The following is a 20,865-nucleotide window of genomic DNA, read 5'->3' on the forward strand; positions in this document are numbered from 1 at the left end:
GCTTTCTTTCTTTCTTACTCTATTGCTAGTTGTGTAGCTGGGTGGATGGCTTCTGATGTCCCCTTCTCCTTTTCTTGCTCCTTCTTTTTCTCTTCACATATTTCTCCTCCTTTTTATTCTCTCTGTCTGCCAGTCCCAGTATCCTTTCTCCTGTCTAACTACTAGCCTCTCAATTCTTTACTAGACCAATCAGGTGTTTCAGTCAGGCAAAGTAGCACAGATTCACGGAGCTAAGTAAATGCAACACATCTTTCCATCATTAAATAAATATTCCACAGCATAAACAAATGTAATACACTTAAAATAATATTACACAACATTTCCCCCTTTTTGTCTAAATAAAAGGTTTGGACTTTAACATAGTAAAACTATATACAAAAAAACAGTTATCAAGTAACAATTATATTGACAATATTCAGTCAATTTATATTTAGCAAATTCAGAGAAAATACTCCATGATATATCTTCTCTAGTGATTCCAAAGTTTTATACCTAATTTATTTTCTATTATAATTAAGGAAAACTATGACTCTAATTATTTAGTCTTTATTTAGCAAATTCAGAGAAAACACTCCATTATATAGCTTATCTTAGTGATTCCAAAGTTTTGTACCTAATTTACTTTCTATCATAACTAAGGAAAATTATAACTTTAATTGTTTAGTCTTTAACTCCATCAAAAGACTCTCAGAAGGATGTGGTATTACCTAACAACAGAGACATCTTCCTGTCTGGACTGTCACCTAAAGTTCCTTTGCAATGTTGGGGCACCCATCTTCAGCCACAGGCTCAGAATATCTGGCAGTCTTTTCAGTGAAGCAGGAAATTTGAAGGACTGACCCACCTTGTACGGGCAAACTTTTTCAGTCACTTTCCTCTGTGTCCTGAAGAATATCTGGTAGACTCTTCTGTGAAGCAAGAATTTTGAAGGACTGTCCTGCCTTGCTTTGGCAAAGTTCAGCAATCACTTTCCTGTGGGTCCTGCATGTCCAGTCTGCACAGGACATTGTCAGCAGTCAAAAGTAATATCAGTTTCTTTGCCCAGTGGCTAAACTTTCCACAATGAAAGCAAACTCCATAAGGAGTTTCTTTGATGCCCATCATCTCTGAAAAAAAAATGGTGCTGGCAGGAGATGTCTCCCATTGTCATGAAAAGCATTAAGTTAATAAAACTCTTTAAATGCCATAGTCTATAGGTCTTGAAATGTTTTAAGACAATTTATCTATCTAAAATATACCTATTTAACCTAGAAAACAAGTTTGATTACTATAGATTACTAACCTCATCTCTTATTTATACATTGTATTTTTAAATGAACTGAATAGGCACAATACCCCAAACAAGAGTGGAAACATATATACAGTGTAACAAAATTAACTTTAAGTTTGTATCAATATACCAATGTCCATGCCAATGCAAAATATCTGAGATTAATAGTTGTCTTTTTATCATATATTTCTATATTCCTATGTTACCCTAAATATAACAAATATCTATGACCCACCACATACCAAAAACCTCCCACAACCCAACTCTTGGGAATGTGGATGTCGTTTTCTCTAGACTGCTGTTGTCTGTGGGCAAAGGCATTTTTATGGTCCCTGAGAAATTTAATATAATGTTCAAGTCCTGGGAGGACCAGCTGTAACCTGTATATCACCTGTCAAGATTCAGGAGGTCTCTCTTGATCAAACCTAATCCACATTATTCCTGAAGGAATCCACAGCCTCTCATCTCCTATGAGATGAGATTTCCCTAAACTATCTAGGTTAGTTCAATTTTATAGTCCTGTTCACAAGCCCATGTCTGCCAGCAGTTGTTATTTGCTCATTAGCAGTCAAAAAATTCAAAATCGACACAGTACTATATAGGATCTAGACTCTCTGGTATTTCTCATCTTTACATGGCTTTTTTTTCTTTTATATTACTTTTACTGTCTCTTTAAAGACTTCACTTTATTTTTTTAAACTCTTTCTTTCTGTGACTGTCTATACCCATTTTCTTTTCTCTCTTAAGCCTACACACATCGTAAAACACACTGGAACCTGTTTAGAGTTTTTTTCCATCTGGACCTTTTTTATTTTTTATCTCTCGTCTTTTTTGACCTTGTGAGCAAACTTCCAACTGCTAAGCTACAGCTGGGTCCTGTGCATGGCTTTATAGGCTAGCTCCACCCATTTCTAGGTTCCTGAAAGCCAAGTCTAAAGCTCACTGCCAGGTAAGAGGTGCATGACCAGGAACATGAAGCCTGTACCTGCACTGCTGCAAATTGATTTTACTTAGCTTGCCATTTCTATTAAGGGCTGCTGGCTGAACAGCACTGCCTCTTAAAGGAGCCATACCCTTTTGTTTTCCCTCAGGCCCTATAGAAATTCAAGATCCCTATGTTGGTACACCAAAATGTTGTTGTTTGTTTTACTCTTAGCTCTTTGACTCTTTGGGAGGCCCACCACCCAGATCCCAAATAAATATACAAGGAGACATATTACTTATAAATGCCCAGTCTGGGGCTGGAGAGATGGCTCAGCGGTTAAGAGCACTGGCTGCTCTTCCAGAGGTCCTGAGTTCAATTCCCAGCAACCACATGGTGGCTCACAACCATCCATAATGAGATCTGGCGCCCTCTTCTGGCCTGCAGGCACACGTGCAGGCAAAACACTGTATACATAATAAAGAAATAAATTAGAAAAAAAAGAAAGAAAAAAGAAAAGAAAATCTTTTAATAAATAAATAAATAAATAAATAAATGCCCAGTCTTAGCTTGGCTTATTACTAGCCAGCTTATCTTAAACTATCCCATCTTTCTTTTATCTTTGGGCTTTTACCTTTCTCTATTTCTGTATTCCTTTCTTTCTTTCTTTTTTTCTTTCTTTCTCCATTGCTGGTTGTGTAGCTGGGTGGATGGCTCCTGATGCCCTCTTCTCCTTTTCTTGCTCCTTCTTTTTCTCTTCCCAGATTTCTCCTCCTTTTTATTCTCTTTGCCTGCCCACTCTGCCTACCCTCTCTCCTGTCTAACTACTGGCCAGTCAGCTCTCTAGTAGACAAGCACAGTAACACAGCATCACAGAACCAAACAAACGCAGCATAAAAGAATGCAACACATTTTTGCATCATTAAACAAGTTTTCCACAGCATAAACAAATGTAATACACCTTAAATAAATAATATTCCACAAAAGTAAACCCACAGTATGGAAGCTTCACTGTTGTAGCTCTTTAGTGCCCTTAAAAAAAAAGAACCTTTGAGCTTGAACTCTGTAAGCAATGTCTGATGCGATATGGATCATGTGTGAACAGACGAGATATGTACCGTATTGTGCCTTTTAAAGTATATTATATTTATTGTAGTATTGGAAAGGACTTGGTCTACAGTGGACTGAGAAGTGCAGAAAAGATAGAATAAGCAAATGTGGGCTACTTTTCTAACACTAATGTTGAAAGTAAATCTGAGCTACTCCCAGAGACCTGAATGTAGAAAGAGGATCATCAAGGGGAAGGATTTCTAAGACCTTAGGAGCAGGCATTATATGAGACTTTATGTTGGTCCTTAATTTTTCTGTTGCAAAGATCTAACATAAAAAGACACCATGTAACTTAAACTTCAGGCACTGTGTTTTACTTGTTAATGGGTGCTTAAGGAATTATTTGTGTTTTCTCCAGATATTCAACCACAGGTGGAACAACATCATATTAATTATTGTTTGTATTTCCTATAAATAGGAGAGAATATATCTCTATGGCATTGTGTTCCTTTTTCTTAAATAGTACTGGGTCGAACCACTTTCTAAAGTTTTAAAGACCCAGAGGTTCGATGCTCTTTGTGCTCCTAATAGTGCTCAACATTAGTTAGAGAAAAATGTTGAGATGTGTATTTACTGAAATAACAGTGTTAATTGTATGTTTATATATGAAGTTGATGAATAATGATAATCACAAATTGCTCTACAGCATATTACTCCTATTAATAATTAATAATTGGATATTTTCTACAATTGTATGTGATCAGAAAGATTTAGAGTGAGATTCTGATGTAGTCAGACTAATTCTGTTGAACAAATTGAATAATATGTGAAAAACTCTTTTTTTTGTTTTGTTTTTCAAGACAGGGTTTTTCTGTCTTGTTTTGGTGCCTGTCCTGGATCTTGCTCTGTAGACCAGACTGGCCTTGAATTCACAGAGATCCGCCTGGCTCTGTCTCCCAAGTGCTGGGACTGAGGAAAAAAACTGAAGCAGCTTATGTGATAGAATTTATGAATTCAAAAGCCACTATAAAATAAATAGCTACACATCATCTTCATTTTGATGAACTCTGGGTGAGATTTTCCTTTAAAAATGAGAAACATAAAGAATTTAGCTTTTTGTATTTAACTACTTTTTAATAATGGTGATAATGAGAATTACAGAAAAGAAATGTCAAAACTAAATATTCCCTCAATAGGTAATAAATTCATGTTGGACTATTAATCAGACTTTCAGTGTTCTTTCTTTCAAAGTTAATGTACATTCATTCCATATATATTCCATATATATTATATATATATTATATATACATATATATATACATATATATATATATATATATATATATATATATATATATATATGTTCCTGTGAATACACCACAGGTTCTTCAACTAATATCCTCTTTAAGGATTTCTCATTCCCAGTTTCTTGCCATGAAAAGTAATACCACATTAATTAACTTCATGGAACTTCTTGGTTGAAATTTTATCTTGAAAGAAATTTTTCTTGTGGGATAGTTAAGAGTGTCTTATGCAATTCAATGCCATTTGTACTGTGACATTTTTCAGTCATACTGGAATTTATAATAAACAACAAACATTAAAGTGAAATTTGCAAGTAATCCATATGATGGAATTATAGAAGTTAAGATGACAAGAATTATTCTGGAAATTCAGTCAATAAAGGAGAAAAAATTTAATAAGCTAAAACGTAAAAGATATAATAATGGCAATACAAACTTTAAAAGATACAATAGAAAAATATAAATATTTAATTAAAAAATGAAGACTTGACTGATGGATTAAAATATAGTCTTCTCAGACTTGAAATGTTATAAGTAAACGAACTTCCAGGCCGTCTTGAAATTCATGTACCAATGTTATGCAGAGAGGCAAAGATATGAGAACCCAGACAGTTGAAAATACATTGAATCTGAAGTAAATATAAACATTAGCTAGTGCTCATGAGGCAGCTCAATATTAGTACTTGCCTAGAGTGTGCCCAACCCTGGGAACAGCGTGCATCTCATGAAAATCTGAGACAGAGGTGTCAGTAAAACTGAAAAACTGATATTTGAAGAAATGATAGCTATTTTTTCAAAACTAAGGAGTACAAAAATTCTTAGTAAAATATACAATAAACTTATAGCTTAAGATGTTTGGCCATGACATTGAATACTGAAGATACATGAGACTCTTACCAGTTGTAAGTGAAAAATTTATCTGCAAGGGCATAATTTTTAAACCAGAGAGTTAGAAGTCCAAGGCTAGCCTCAGTTACAGGAATGAGCTTAGTAAAGCCTGCCTATATTACACTGTTTCAGAAAAAAGTAACTAATACAATATTTCATGAAAACACTAAAACTAAATTAGTTAATTTAAAAACTAAAATTAATTAAAGTTACTAAAAATCAATTTCATCACTGTAAGTGGTGATTGTGTACTATCATTTAAGATTTCTTCTATCATAAAATATAAAATACATTAGGCTATAAAAAGCTTTGTGTACATTAAGCTTTGCATGTTAATTTAAGTACGTATGAATTATGTTAATGAAGTTTGAAGACAGAAGAAACCAAATGAGTTCAGTAATATCTAGATTGTCGCTGACGGGAATTGTGAATGGCCTGTAGTTGATGGAAAGTCATGGTGGAAAAGATTCTAACCTTCTTGCTGCATCTCGGCATGCTGTTTCACTCTGTAAAATTGATCTAAAGGACAGATGTGTCTGGAGAGAGGCTGCTAATGCTTGTCCATTCCAAAGCCTGGCCCTCCTGCAGTTCTCCCTGTCTATTGACTCAGTCCACAATGGTGCAGAAAGGATGTAATATGCTTCCTGTGAGTTTCAGGTAGACGATACAAGAAGGCTACATACACATCCTATTCATCTGGAACAAATTTGTAGACATTATCATTCAGGAGTTATCTCTTTCATAATTAAAAACAAAAAGAAAATTTGAGGGAAAAACAGATTTTTAACTTCTGAATGCAAAGAAAGCATAGAACATATAAGATGCACGATTAAAATAAGGCATATAAATTATAACTATCAAAGACGTCACTGTAAGCTTACTTTCATATATATGAGGGGGCAAAACACAACAAGTAAAGTATTAGCTGAATATGTAGGGTGACATTTTAAAAAGTAATAAAATTAACGTTCAGTGTTCACTATAAACCCACCCTATTTGGAATGTAACAGATATGAAAATTGCTCTTTGTTTTTAAAAATCTCCTATTTCATGACTCTATCTTGAAGTATTCATAAATTTTGCAACAGTGACCATTTCAATAAATAAAAAATCACATTTAATGTTCATTTTTAATTAAATATAACCATCTGCCTGCTAATGAATATGTCTGAAAAATGAAGTTAGAGGTCACCTTTGTGTTATGCTACCTCTGTTTTTTTAATAATTATTGAACTGATTTAAAAAATGGAGTATCTAACTTTAAATGGCAGGAATAAAATAACTAAAAAGCAATTTAAATATTTTTGGAACTACTTGTCCTTTGTTTTAGTGTACTTCATATACTTGCTAATGTAAAAATTAAAGTCATCCATGATCTAATGATCTGTGTGCAATCAGTACATGACTTACCCTACTCTGAGTTCCTGTGGATAACTGAAAGCTTGTCTTTCTAAAATTTTTAACAAACTTTTTAGGTTTCTGGTTGTATTCTAGTCTAGATTAAAAAAAACCAAGAGCCCAGGAGATACTACACCGTAGGAAGGATGTTTGATGATTTCAGTTATGGATGTTCATTTTCCATGAAGACATAGAGCTGCCAGAGGAGGAAGGGGCCATGAAAAAGATAAGTGTAATGCAAGGTTGAGCAATGATTACTACTATATAAGTTGAAGGACCAACCTTTATAAATTAAGTGTTATGTACTCTTAAGGGTACAATGTAGCACAATAATTCAGAAGAGATGGAGAAGATGCTGAGGCTGGGAAAAAAAGTTCACTACAGCAGCCAGTGTTATCTAATGAAGACCAGGGAAGACATAGACTAGATAGCTCATTAGATGGCTCATCTATGCTTTGAGCCTCAATCAACTCATCTTAAAACCATCCAATGATGTGACAGTTAAACATACTTTCTAAAATCCTACTGAAGGATTTTTCCAGGTTCATATTTTGTAGTTGGGAGTTACAACAATCATTTTCTACTATTCCAAAGCCAAGAGAAAGTTGATTGAGTCAAATTTGAGCTGAGGAAAAAAAATATTTAAAAAAAAAGATTATTTTGAATGTGGTGGCTACCACTCAAACTCTCAGTAAACTTTGTTTTATCAGCTATTAGGAGATGGGGCAAGCATAGAGCTAGGTCACAGTGACACATTTGACTATCCATGGGTATATTTCTTGGCACATGAAGTCCTTTCACTGAACTAGCCATTTTTCTTTCTTTCTTTTTTAAATTCTTTTGAAGTTGAATTTACATGTACCATAAATTTCATAAAATTAGCCAATAAAATTTAGAACTAGGATTGGTAATACTAAAACTCCCAGAATTCTCAACAACTTACTCTTCTTGAACTCTGGAATAGAACATTTTACAAGCAAAGTCCAGTGGATATATAACAAAAGATGTCTTCCTAGTCTCAAACATTCAGGCATTTTTAGTCTTGTTGTTCATTGAAGAATTCACAAAAAATGTTTGTATGAAATTGCATACTAATAAATACTTTAATGCCACAGTAAAAATATGTAAGGTATTTTCAATTGAAAAATTATCTTATATTTTTCATATTTGAGTCAATTAGAAAATATAATTCCTGCTCACATATGAGTAAATTGAGGCTCGGAGATATTTGGTAGCTTGATTAATGTATTAAAGTGGTAAGAAAGACACAAGCTAAAAATTTTAACTCCAAATCCATCTTACTCCCAACTTGCCCAACTCTCATCCTATAAATCTTTAACTTAGCTATTAATTATATGGTAGAGACAGAAGAAATGCCTTAAATCACTGTGTGATTACTGTTAAGGATTGAGGGCAATAATGTTTTGGCAAGCAGTAAGAATATTGAGTCAGACTCCAGAGATACATCTTAAGTGATATTTCCTGTTTAATATAAGAAGGCATTTGTAAATTTAGAAATTTAATTTTGGGTTTATTTAGGATAACACGGCAACAAGAAGTGCTACTTTAGAAAATCATTGGTAAAATTAAAAATTTTTAAATAAAATCCTCTAAAATCTGCTTCTAGTTTGGCTGAAAACTTTTTATTAGACTGAGTCTCCCAGAAATGTAAACATTAACCTTGGGAGTGAGGGGGTGGATATAACCAAGCAAAACCTCACAGTGAAAATAAGTAAACAAACACACAAGTCTATTTGGTGGCACTGGAAAGTCAATGAGAACACAGAGTCAAGTCCTTGGAAAAGAGGAATCATAAACAGTGAAATTCTAATTGTGTGACTTTTTAGACTGGAGGAAAGCTGTAGGTAACAAGCTGAACTAGGGAGCAGGTAGCAAGCTTAGCAATAGACAGAGCAGTCAGACTGCACGGAAATGTGGCAGAGGACGGGGAGCACAGATGCCATATAATTATTTAGTGGTGAGGGAGATGCAAGGCAGTGAGCAAATATTTCTGGAAAGAGCACAGAGGGAGCGACCCACACGACAAGGACATAAACTGTGCTCCAATGTACATGGATTCCGAAGCTGTGCATAAACAACAGCACGAACTCTAAGCAGTCCAACTAAACATCCAAGAATTGAATGGAGATTTTTCTCTACTACTCAGGAACTTCAATTTACAAACTGAGTTCAACCAGATCATTTGCTTTACAAAACAAAATTGCCTATCAGGAGACTTTCATAATCCACAGCTTTTGTCTAAACTAAATGTCTCTGGTGTTAAAAATACAATTACAGGCCGGGCGGTGGTGGCGCACGCCTTTAATCCCAGCACTCGGGAGGCAGGGCCAGGCGGATCTCTGTGAGTTCGAGGCCAGCCTGGGCTACCAAGTGAGTTCCAGGAGAGGCACAAAGCTACACAGAGAAACCCTGTCTCGAAAAACCAAAAAAAAAAAAAAAATACAATTACAATTACCAAAATTGAAGGGCCCTGAGTAAACTGGGTGTGTATTTGCCAGAGAAAATGCAAGAAACACAGTTGTGACCAAGCTGAGAAAAAATTACACACACACACACACACACACACACACACACACACACACACACACACACTCACACACACACACACACAGTAGTTACATGTATATATCACTAGACACACACATACATGATGAAAAGTGACAATGAAGCACACAAAATCACGATTGTGACTTCCACTTTAATAGAATGTGATGGACTAGTAGAAAGAATACAGCAGTCAAATACAGAGATCCCAAACTGAATGTACAAAGGAACCAAGTAAAAGACGTTCCCAACAAAGAACCAAAAGAAGTTCTAATGAAGAGCCCCCAAGCATAAAACGTGATTAGAAAAAAATTACTGTTTAAGTTGCTATCAATCTAGAAGACATCAGGTTAAAATTTATTCACAATTCAGAATGAGAAAAGAACATTATTTATTTTATTTTTTGGATAATAATATAATTGTATCATTTTCCTCTTTTCCTTCCTCCCTCCAAACCCTCCCACATGACCCTCCTCACTCAAGACAAAAAAAACATTTCTAAAGGTTTATGATCAGAGAAATGAACAGATACTTTTGGGGAACATCACAGCAGTTTTAATATCCAAGAAATAGAAAATGTTATACTCGGGCTGGAGAGATAGCTCAGAGGTTAAGAGCACTGCTTGCTCTTCCAAAGGTCCTGAGTTCAATTCCCAGCAACCACATAGTGGCTCACAACCATCTGTAATGAGATCTGGTGCCCTCTTCTGGCCTGCAGAGATACGTGCAGACAGAACACTGTATATATAATAAATAAATAAATCTTTAAAAAAAAAAAAAAAAAAAGAAAATGTTATACTCTAAAATGAGTAAAGGGCAACCAGATCTTATACACACCCAAAGGAAACATGTCTGAGAATTTTTAAAAATGCATTTGCATCATATAACCTCATCATCCAGTCCCTCAAGTATCCTACACTCCCACTCCCTCCCAAATTCATTCTTTAATTATTATTGTTACATATATGCTAGAAAAAATATATAAACACAGCTGCTAAGTCTATTTAGTCTTGCATGTACATATGTAAATCCACTTAGTGTTGCTTGTATGTACATGTTTTAAGGCTTTCCATTTGGCTTATAACTAATTAAGAGTTCATCTCTGGGAAAGAATAGTTCTCCCTCTCTTAGAAGTGATTGATTCATTCCCTATAGCTCTTTACTTAGGTTCTGGAACTATGAGATTTCCCCCATCCACAGTGGCATGTCAACTCTCATTGTCATTGCTTAGGTCTTGTTTAAGTTACCATATTTTTACCATTTTACAGGTGTAACATCCCTGTTAAATTTAGAAGACACATATGCAGAGGGCCTACAGTTTTGTAGCTTGGTCTTCTTGTGGGACTCCCAACAGTGGATCAAGCACTGTCTCTGATTCTGTTGCCTTCTTTGAGACCCTTTCCTCCTACCAGGTTGTCTTGTCCAGCCTCAGTAGGAGAGGAGGCAATTAGTCTCACTGCCACTTGATATCCCATGGCCAGTTGATATCCGTGGGAGACCTTTTCTGAACAGAAACTGATGAGGGGAAGTCGATGGGAGGGGGACTGGGAGGAGAGGAGGAAGGGGAAACTGTGGTTGGGATGTAAAAACAAACAAACTAACTAACTAAATAAATAAATAAATACAAAAAAAAGGTATCCATCTCTTGAACAAAGAAACAAATCTAGAAGACATGATCTCAAAGGAGACTTCCTGGAACATTGGCTCTTATAACCTTTTCACCCCTTGTCTTGATATTCCTTGAGCCTTAAGTCCAGGGGTTGCATTATAGATATATTAAAAGGGGTTGCTGCCCCACATCAGTGTTCTCTGTATTTTGGCCAGTTGGGTATTTTGTAATAGTCTCTGTTGCAACAAGAAGCTTATCTGATAAGCAGTGAGAGCTACACTTATCTGTGGATATTAGAGTACGTATCCAGAATTTGAGAAAGAGGCAGTAGTATATTCTCCTTTAAGATCCATGACCTCCCTAGCAAAGGGTAGTTGGTTAGGTTTACAGTATCAGAAATAACTTCTCTCCTGCTAAATGGACTTTTGGTCCAATTATACAGCTGTTGGCTACTGCCAAAATATGAATACAACTATTTCATTTCTCCAGGTATGTGTGTTTATCATTGTTGTGATTCATAGAAATTACACATACGTAGGACTACTGATTGCTTTTCTCCCTTGGTGGCTTCTGTATCATCTTCTGGTACTGTGGAAACTAATTTTCAGGGAGGACACTTTCAGGTCAGATCCTGCAGTCCTAAATCCTAATCCTCTGAATCCTAAGTCTGAAATGTGTTCTGTCTTCAGCAATGTGGACATTTTTTACAGCTTCTAGGAGGCAATCAAGATCAATAGCAATTGTTTTGCATTCTTTGAGGAATCTCTTGAACTCTGACCAACAACTCAAAAGGAAGTGTCTTATGCGTGGTACTGAGGTTTTTGTTAGAATGTCTATTGCTTTTGAGGGGAACATTGCCACTCCAAGTAGAATAACATCACTTAAATCTATATATGTGTTTTTGTGTATAAAATTATGTGTATTAGAACTTTCATTTCACCATCTGAAAAAACAGCCATAGTGCTTTTTAAAGGCATCCAGGTCCACTTCTTATATTTAAAGGTTCTGTTATAAGAGAGAAAAAGAATCTTTGTGTACTACATATGTATAATATTTGAAAGTTTCACAAACATTGATAAATATTTTCTATCTCTGTATTTTACTAAACACACTTTTCATGAAGATTTTTAAATGTGGCTTGTTCAATTTTAATCTATATATGAATCTGAGAGTATCTTGTAGGTGAACAAGCAATGATTGGATGAAATTTAAAATAAGCAAGGAATTTGTGTTATCATTTATTTCATTAAATAAATTCTCCTGCCTTTATTTTAATAAAACCCATTTGATCTGTATTTGAGATATTAGATATTGTGACCCACTAGTAACAATGAATAAAAACTTTTTAAAATTAAGTGTAAATGAAAAATCTAAGAAGTTAAAGTATTTTTATCAAAATATAAAGCAATACAAATCCTTAAAATGTTAAAATCATACCTCGGGGTATTTTTTTCCAAAGGTATTCAAAATAGCCCATTAAAAGAAAATTAAAATACAATTACAGCTTATCAATTTTAAATTTCAATGAAACATTTAAATACAGCTAAGTATTTATACATTTCTGAGCATTTAAGAACAATCTATTTGTAATTCTAGTACTTAGTGAAATTGCCAATGTACAAATATCTCAAGATACACACATACAAGTGGAAGAATAATGTGTTTAATATCATACACCTTCCAGGTGTAACTGTTGTGATTGCATGGTAATTACACTAATTGTAATCGCACGTGAATAACTTTAGAATAAATAGGAAATCACAAAGCAGCAAGACAGTGACTGTTCAGGGCTCCTGGAAAAGGATAGTTCATTACACAGGAGTCCGTTCCATTCCTCTCTCTGCAGCAGTATTTTTAAATGACTGATAAGCTGTCTCGACACAGCTGGGACTACAGAGTAACTATCTCTCCTGATAATGGAGCTTGCCTCTCTGCTACTGGAGCCTGTGTAGGACATGTGTACAAAGGCAGTTTTATTGGTAATGGACAAAGACTGCTTAGAACCAGGTAAACAATACTGGAAGCATTAAAGTCTGGGGAGGCAGCTCTCCACAGCCAAGGGATTATGGGAGTCATGGGTCTCCCTGCCAATGGAATGACATCATTCTACCAACAGAAGCTGGCCTCATGGGTAGTCTTTCTGTTATGGCCTGTTGCCCAACTGTGTACCCAAGTGTGAGCTCCTGGATTAAGTTTTGAATAGAACTCCTGCTTGCTGTCTGTGGTTCTTTTTCTAGTACCTGCTCAAGGTGCTTCTTAATGTCATCATCTATTTTACAGATCATGTCTGTAGATATTCCAAATGTCTGAAGATATTCCAAATTTTCAGAGAAAGAGAATTTTTGAGAGAATAATTAACCATCAAGGGCTAGGAAAGATTTTCTTTCCTAAATATAAAGAAGTTATGGAGGACGAACAATGGTTTTCTGTATGATCTGTTGTTTTGATTGGGAAAAAAATTAAAATTCTGTCAGGAAACAGAAAGAAATCATATCCACTTCTTTTTATGACCAATGTTTATTCCTGAGTTAAGTATATCCTTCAAGAATAATCACCAAATGATTTTCACAGCAGTCATAGAATGCAGTAAGGACATATGACATATAAATATTGGCTTTGTACAGCAAGCAAGATCTCAGATATTAAAACAGCATGCAATATATATTTTTATATGAAGTTATATGGGACACAGAAAAACACTCAGCAAAACTTTAGCTACAATTATTTTTAAGGATGTGAATTTATAAGTGTTGTTTATTATCACTTCTGGATCTAAACATATTGTTTTTGAAATTAAGATATATGTGGCTCTACTCTCTCTCTCTCTCTCTCTCTCTCTCTCTCTCTCTCTCTCTCTCTCTCTCTCTCGCCTTTCTGTGTTTCCTCTCTGCCAGGCCTGACTCTCTCTCTCTCCCCCCCTCTCTCTCTCTCTCTTTCTCTCTGTCTCTGTCTCTGTCTGTCTCTTTCTCTCACTCTCTGTGTGTGTATGAGAGAGAGAGAGAGAGAGAGAGAGAGAGAGAGAGAGAGAGAGAGAGAGAGAGAGAATCAGGGGACGACACAACCAAAAACATGCCTCCGTCAGAACAAACCAGTAAGCATCATTTCTCCACGGCTTCTGCCTTAGCTCCTGCCTCCAGGTTCCTGCTCTCCTTGAGTTCCTGCCCAGACTTCCTTCACTGATTGGACTGTGATTGGGATGTAATAACCACTTTCCTCCCTAAGTTATTTTTTGGTCACAGTCTTTAACAGCAATAAAAAGCAAACAAGGACTTGAACCTTGTCACCCAGAAGGAATAAAAGAACGTTTACATAAACATCATTGCTCAGTGTAGTCATGTAACGTCATTAAAAATACTTCAAATGAAGCACCATGGTTGGCTAAGAGAAGAAAGTGAACAAGAAAATCTCTGATCAACACTTTTGAGTAGTCTTCATACAAAAAAAAAAAACCACAGAATAGGTTTTTAATCTAAAATAATTTCAAATTCATAATAAAAGATTTCAATAAATTTATAAAACTAATTAAAATTGTCATATAATAATAAGTATCGCTTTGTAGAACGACAGTCTCCATTTGTTTTTCAACTTGCCCCACGATTTTAGACCACTGTGTCTATGTCAAGCATACTATTAAGCTATTAAACACTCTTTGATATCCTCTTCAAGGTAGTACAAATTCATCTTTTCAAAGTACATAGTAATGGTGCTGAATTTATTCAGTGCACCTTTTTCAGTGTGCTACAGTGAATATCAAACATGTGCTCTACCAAATTGATTTAGACACATTTTGAGAAAAGAATTTCACAGTCCAATGCATTTAGAAAGCACATTACAATCCATCTCTTCTGGAAATTAAAACCAATATTTAAATGAGTTTTTTAAAAAGTTTTTTTTATTTTACGTGTATGTATGAGTTCCTGCGTGGATGTATGTATGTGCATATGTGTATGTATGTATATGCATGTATTTATGTGCACCATATGAGTAACTGAGGAGGGTATGAGATAACTCTGGGTACTGGGAGCTAAAATGTGGCCCTCTGCATGAGCATCAAATGCTCTTAACCACTGAATCTTTTCCTCAGCCCCTTATATGTGCTTTTTAAAATCAGGTAAGTGTTGGCAAGATGGCTAAGCGGGTAAAGGCAGGTACCAGTAGACCTGATGAGCTGAATTTTATCCCAGAACCCTCATGAGAGAAAGAGAGAATTGACTCCTGCAAGCTGTCATCTGAGCCCATGCATGTGCCCTGCCATGAATACAACACACACACACATACACACACACACACACACACACACACACACACACACACACACACACACACACACACATGAAATGCCATTTAAAAACTAAAGTCAGGTCAGTGTAACATAAGACAACTTAGTTCCCCCAAACAATATACCTTTACATTGTGGTGACAGATCTTAATGCAATCAATGAGGAGTCTCATTATTTATAGGATTACGTTTGTGCTAGAGGAAAACTGTTTAAGTCTTGTGTAATACATTCAAAAACTCTAGAGAACAGTTCATGGATGGCAGGGTATTTTGTATTCCAGAAGATAACTGCCTCCAGTTGTTTTCCCCTCTGTGATTCGTGTTTATGCTCTGCCTCTGAATCATCCCTGAAAACAGGCAGCTGAGTGTACACTGTCAGCTACTAAGCACTTTTTAATGAACCAGACCACACTGTGTTTGAACATGCATCAATGTTTACAGTTTTGTTTCATGACAACCTCAGAATAAGAATCATTTTGGCCCAGAGAAAATGAAACCTTCCAGTAATGAAGGCTTTCGAACAGGACCAAACATCTTGACTGGTTCCATCACTCATTTTATCTGTTGCTCTATTTCTTCTCCGTGGAGTGTGTTATGGGGTACATGATTTATTCATAGAATGCTCTGTTGCTACTGAATAATTGTACTCTAAACCCTGGAAAGTCCTGGCAAAATCTATTAAAGAAGGAGAATGATAGTCAAAACATCACTCCTTTACAGAACGAGATTTTTTTAAGTGAACAAATCCCATTGACCATTACATTTGAACCATATGAACATCAAAACTCACAATTATTTGCATAAAATATGTCTATTTTATGGTTCAGTATAATTCAACCTTCACCATTTTGACATAAGAAAAGACAACTTTATGGTTCAATATAATTAGCACAAGGTTTAGCCTGGTCAATTCTAATGACTCTCAGAGTTTCAGTTCAGCATGAAAAGTCAATAATGATGGAAGAATTCTGGACACATGAAGCCCCATCCTTACTGAGGATCCATTAATCTACCAAGGAAGTAGGAGTCATTGTTTTAGGAGTGTAGTCATTGAGAAGTTGTTTGGAGTCTGATAAATAAAACCCCATGCCCATTAAAAAAAAAGAAAAGTGAGGTTAGAGAATATAGATCAGTAGTAGAAGTCTTAACTATCATGTGGCCTGGGATTTGATCCAGAGCACCACATAAACGAATAATAGTTGAAGTAATTAACAAAAGCAGAACATGATAGAAGGGATTACAATTGCTAATGACTTTGGTACCATCCAATATAAAATAAAAATCTCAGTGTCTGTGATACTGGTATTGTATTCAGGAAGTTATCTCCTGTGCCAATGCATTGAAGACTCTTTCCTACTTTCTCTTCTATCAAGTTCACTATAACTGGATATATGTTGAGGTGTTTGACCTATTTGGACTTGAGTTTTGTGCATGGTGATACCTCCAGAAGTTCTTTATTATAAAGGATTTTTTAGCTATCCTGAGATTTTTGTTTTTCCATATGAAGTTGATTATTATTCTTTCAAGGTCTGTAAAGAATTGTGTTATAATTTTGATGGGGATTACATTGAATCTATAGATTGCTTTTTTATAAGATTGCCGATTTTTACTGTGTTAATCGTACCAATTCATGAGCATGGGAGATCTTTCCATCTTCTGATATCTTCTCCAATTTCTTTCTTCAAAGACTTGAAGTTCTTGTCATATAGGTCTTTCACTTGTTTTATTAGAGTTACTCCAAGAGGTTTTATATTATTTGCTGCTATTGTAAAATTTTTTCCCTGACCTTTTTCTCATTCCATTTATCATTTGTATATAGGAGGGCTACTGATTCTTTTTAGCTAATCTTATATCCAACCACATCACAGAAGGTGTTTATCAGCTGTAGGGGTTCTCTGGTAGAATTTTGGGGGCCACCTATGTATACTATCATATCATCTGCAAATAGTGATACTTTGAATTCTTCCTTTCCAATTTGCATCCCCTTCATCTCCTTTTGTTGTCTTATTTCTCTAAACTTTGAGACTATATTGAATAGATATGGAGACAGTAGACAGCTTTGTCTTATTCTTGGTTTTAGTGGAATTGCTTTGTTTCTCTCCTTTTAATGTGTTGTATATTGCTTTTATGTTTAGGTATGTCCCTTGTATCCCTGATCTCTCTAAGACTTTTATCATGAAGAGGTGCTGAATTTTGTCAAACACTTTTTCAGCATCTAATGAGATGATCATGTAGTGTATTTCTTTCAGTTTGTTTATATGGTGGATTACATTGATAGATTTTTTTTTTTTGTATGTTGAACCATCATCCTTCCATCTCTGGGATGAAGCCTACTTGATCATGGTGGATAATCTCTGATGCATTCTTGGATTTGGTTTGCCAGTATTTTACTATTATTGCATCAATGTTCATGAGGAAAAATTAATCTATAATTCTCTTTCTTGGTTGAGTCTTCGTGTGGCTTGGGTGTCAGGGTGACTGTGGCCTTATAAAAAGAATTTGGCAATGTTCCTTCTGTTTCTGTTGTGTGGAATAATTTGAGGAGTACTGGTATTAGCTCTTCTTTTAAATCTGGTAGAATTCTCAACGTGTGAAAAATGAACTTCCAGCTTATGTGAACCACAAAACACATGGCAATTAAGCTGGTTTGAGGATAGAATCTACTTTTCCTTTATTTTCGTGAGGCCGAGCTCCAGCGTCTACTTTTATCTTCATGCCTTCTCCCCTGTGTGTCTCTACAAATAAATAATTAGGTGTGTGTCTGTCTATTCATGTGTGTTTGTATGCACCTTTTCATGTGTAAGCGTACAGATTCTCTGGTAACCATCTCCCATGTGAACAAATGAGTTCAACCTTTGGGTTTCTGTTCTTGTATGAGATAGGGTCTTTCCACCTTGTGAGAGGTCGTCTCTGCGGATGCCTGAACCAGGTTTGCTCTTATGGAGTCTCTTGTCCCCACTTCCCATAGCCCTATGGGGTGTGCTGGGATTAAAGACTTGCAAGACTGCTTCCAGTTTGTCCTTGGGTTTGCTCCACACCAGCTTTGACCTACTGAGGCAGCTCCTCAGCACCTCCACCAGTCTTTTACAAGAACAATTTTTAATGGGTTCAGGGCCAAACAGTAGATATCTTCTCAATATTATGAATTTATTAAATTCTCAAAATACCTTTTTCCAAGGAAGTACCATTTTTCAGGTGTTTCAGAGTATTAGAATAAGGGCATTCCTTTAGAGAGGAGCTATCATTTCATTCTGGAACTAGTTGGTGGATTTTCCAGAAGGACATATTGTAGTTTTGATTTGATTCTTTTTTGACTCACCACTGAGTAGACTAAGATCTCATGGAGCTCTTTCTTCATATTCAATATCAAAATCATGAATGCCTTCAGAAGCAAAATCATATTTGAAACATATACAAGACACAGGTAAAGCATCTGCACCTTACCTTGTAGATCCTTTGGTTCCAGAAGAACAAAGTTCTCAATAGAATAAGGAGCTTGAAGATCTAAATCTTCAAGAAAGTTTTGCTAAATAACTGCTGATCAAAATAAAAGTCTTACAAATACAAGTAATTTACTTTCTAGAACAAGCTCCCTTCGTTTTGGCAGACTGGTGATTATTCACAAAGCACTTTGAATCAAAAAAAAAAAGCACTTTGTATTGCTATTCTGTAAAGTGTTATTAAAAGGCTCCCAATACCTCTTATTCGTGTAACAATGATGGAAGAATTTGAGTAACAATGATCAAAGATTTAAGTCTTGTGGAGTCATTTACCTTTTAAAGTTAACTTGCAAAAATTATCAATGTCTTTTTTATTTTTTCACTTGTCAAGAAAGTATGTATGAGGCTGAAGAAATGGCTCAGTGATTAATAGAGCCTACTGTTCCTGTGGAGGACCTCAGTTTCAAACATCCACCTCAGGGGCCCAACAATTGCCAATAACTCTAGCTCCAGGGTATCTTAGCCTCTTTTGGCCTCCTCAGGAACCTGCACCCACATCCACAAATCCAAATATATTTACATAATTAAAAGTAAAAGAAATCTTCTATAAGTAATAATAATAATAAAAGAAAAATATCTACACTAATGATTTTGTGAGATTTTAGATATTTACTTACTTATTTAATTGTGTTTCTTGATAAAGGTTATCATGTTGTCCAGTCTGGCATTGAACTGACTGTGAAGCCAAATGACCACGAGTTTCCTGATCATTCTACCTCTACTATCCATGTGCCGAGACTGCAGCAGTGAATCTTCCAACTCAGCTTAAGGTTTTGGTTTTCTTCTAAAATACCGAACACTCATTAACTGTGGTGTGTAAATTCAGTACTCTTTTCACTTATTGGGTTCATTTGTCTCACGTTATCAGTTCCTCTTTTGTCTTTCTGCTTACCCTCAAATTATAAGCAATAGACGGTTTCACATGTGTCCATCACTTCTCTGAAATTACCTACTGATATCAAAAGCATGTTAAAAATATTAAAATGAATCAGATAATCTAAGACTACCCAGAAACACTCAGCTATAATGCCTACTTTCAAATATTGGACATATTTTTCATTAATGTATTTCTTAGGAAATGATTAGTTTTTTGTGTATTAGTAAAAATTCATTCATTAATTAAAACACCATTTCTTGACCTTGTAGATAGAATTTTATTAAATATCTTTTGTTCTTAAGGACTGTAACACTGTTAATTGGTATAAAGAAATACACATAGAGTTATAATAAAATCTGACACAGGTTATTATAAATGCTGAGATAACATAAAAGAGATACCCATTCCAAGGTGTCTTCATGTGGGAAGTACTAATTTCCCTTTAGCTATTAGCCACCATTTCAAAATTTGATTTTTTTTACAGGTCATTTTGGCACTTAGCCTTTTTGATATAACCTGGCATGACTTTTGAAACAGAAACAGAGAAGCTTAGTCACATCCAGAAGCTAAGGATGAGAGCTGCAGGGACATAGGAAGGATATATTTAAAGATAAGCTGAAAAACATGTCAGCCACGTTTCACCAGTAATTTCTTATAGCACAGAAAACCTATTATCTCCATACTCTCCATGTGTTCCTCAAATTTTCTTCACTGTGACAAAATCCCAGCAAAAACAAGTGAAGGAAGGAAGACTTCATTTTGACTCATGGTTTCACTCCAGGGTCACAGGGCTCTATAGCTTTCAGATCTTTGGCAAAGCCAATGCATGGCAGAAGAGCATGAAGAGAAAAGCTGCTCACCTACTAACAGCCAAGAAGCTGAAACAAGTAGACAGGAAGGAGCCAAAGAGAAGACTCACCCTTCAAAACATGCTCCAGTAACCTACTTCATCTAAAGAGGCATACTTTCTAAGAGACCATTAAGTATCAAAATGACAATGAATGCACCCATTGTTCAACTTAGTGCTGTCTTGATCCAATCTCAGAAGTACCACCAGCTGTGGACCGAGCTTACAACACATGACACTTTGCAGAGACTCTTCCTATTCAAACCATTGCTGCGTTTGAAACATTTGCTTTTAATGCCTCAAACACAATACCTTTTATACTGAAGTATGTAGTTCATAAGCCAGGGAATAACCAA

This window comes from Peromyscus californicus, unplaced genomic scaffold (genome assembly GCF_007827085.1).
Source record: "Peromyscus californicus insignis strain IS unplaced genomic scaffold, ASM782708v3 Scaffold_15__1_contigs__length_86483966, whole genome shotgun sequence".
Lineage (NCBI taxonomy): Eukaryota > Metazoa > Chordata > Mammalia > Rodentia > Cricetidae > Peromyscus > Peromyscus californicus.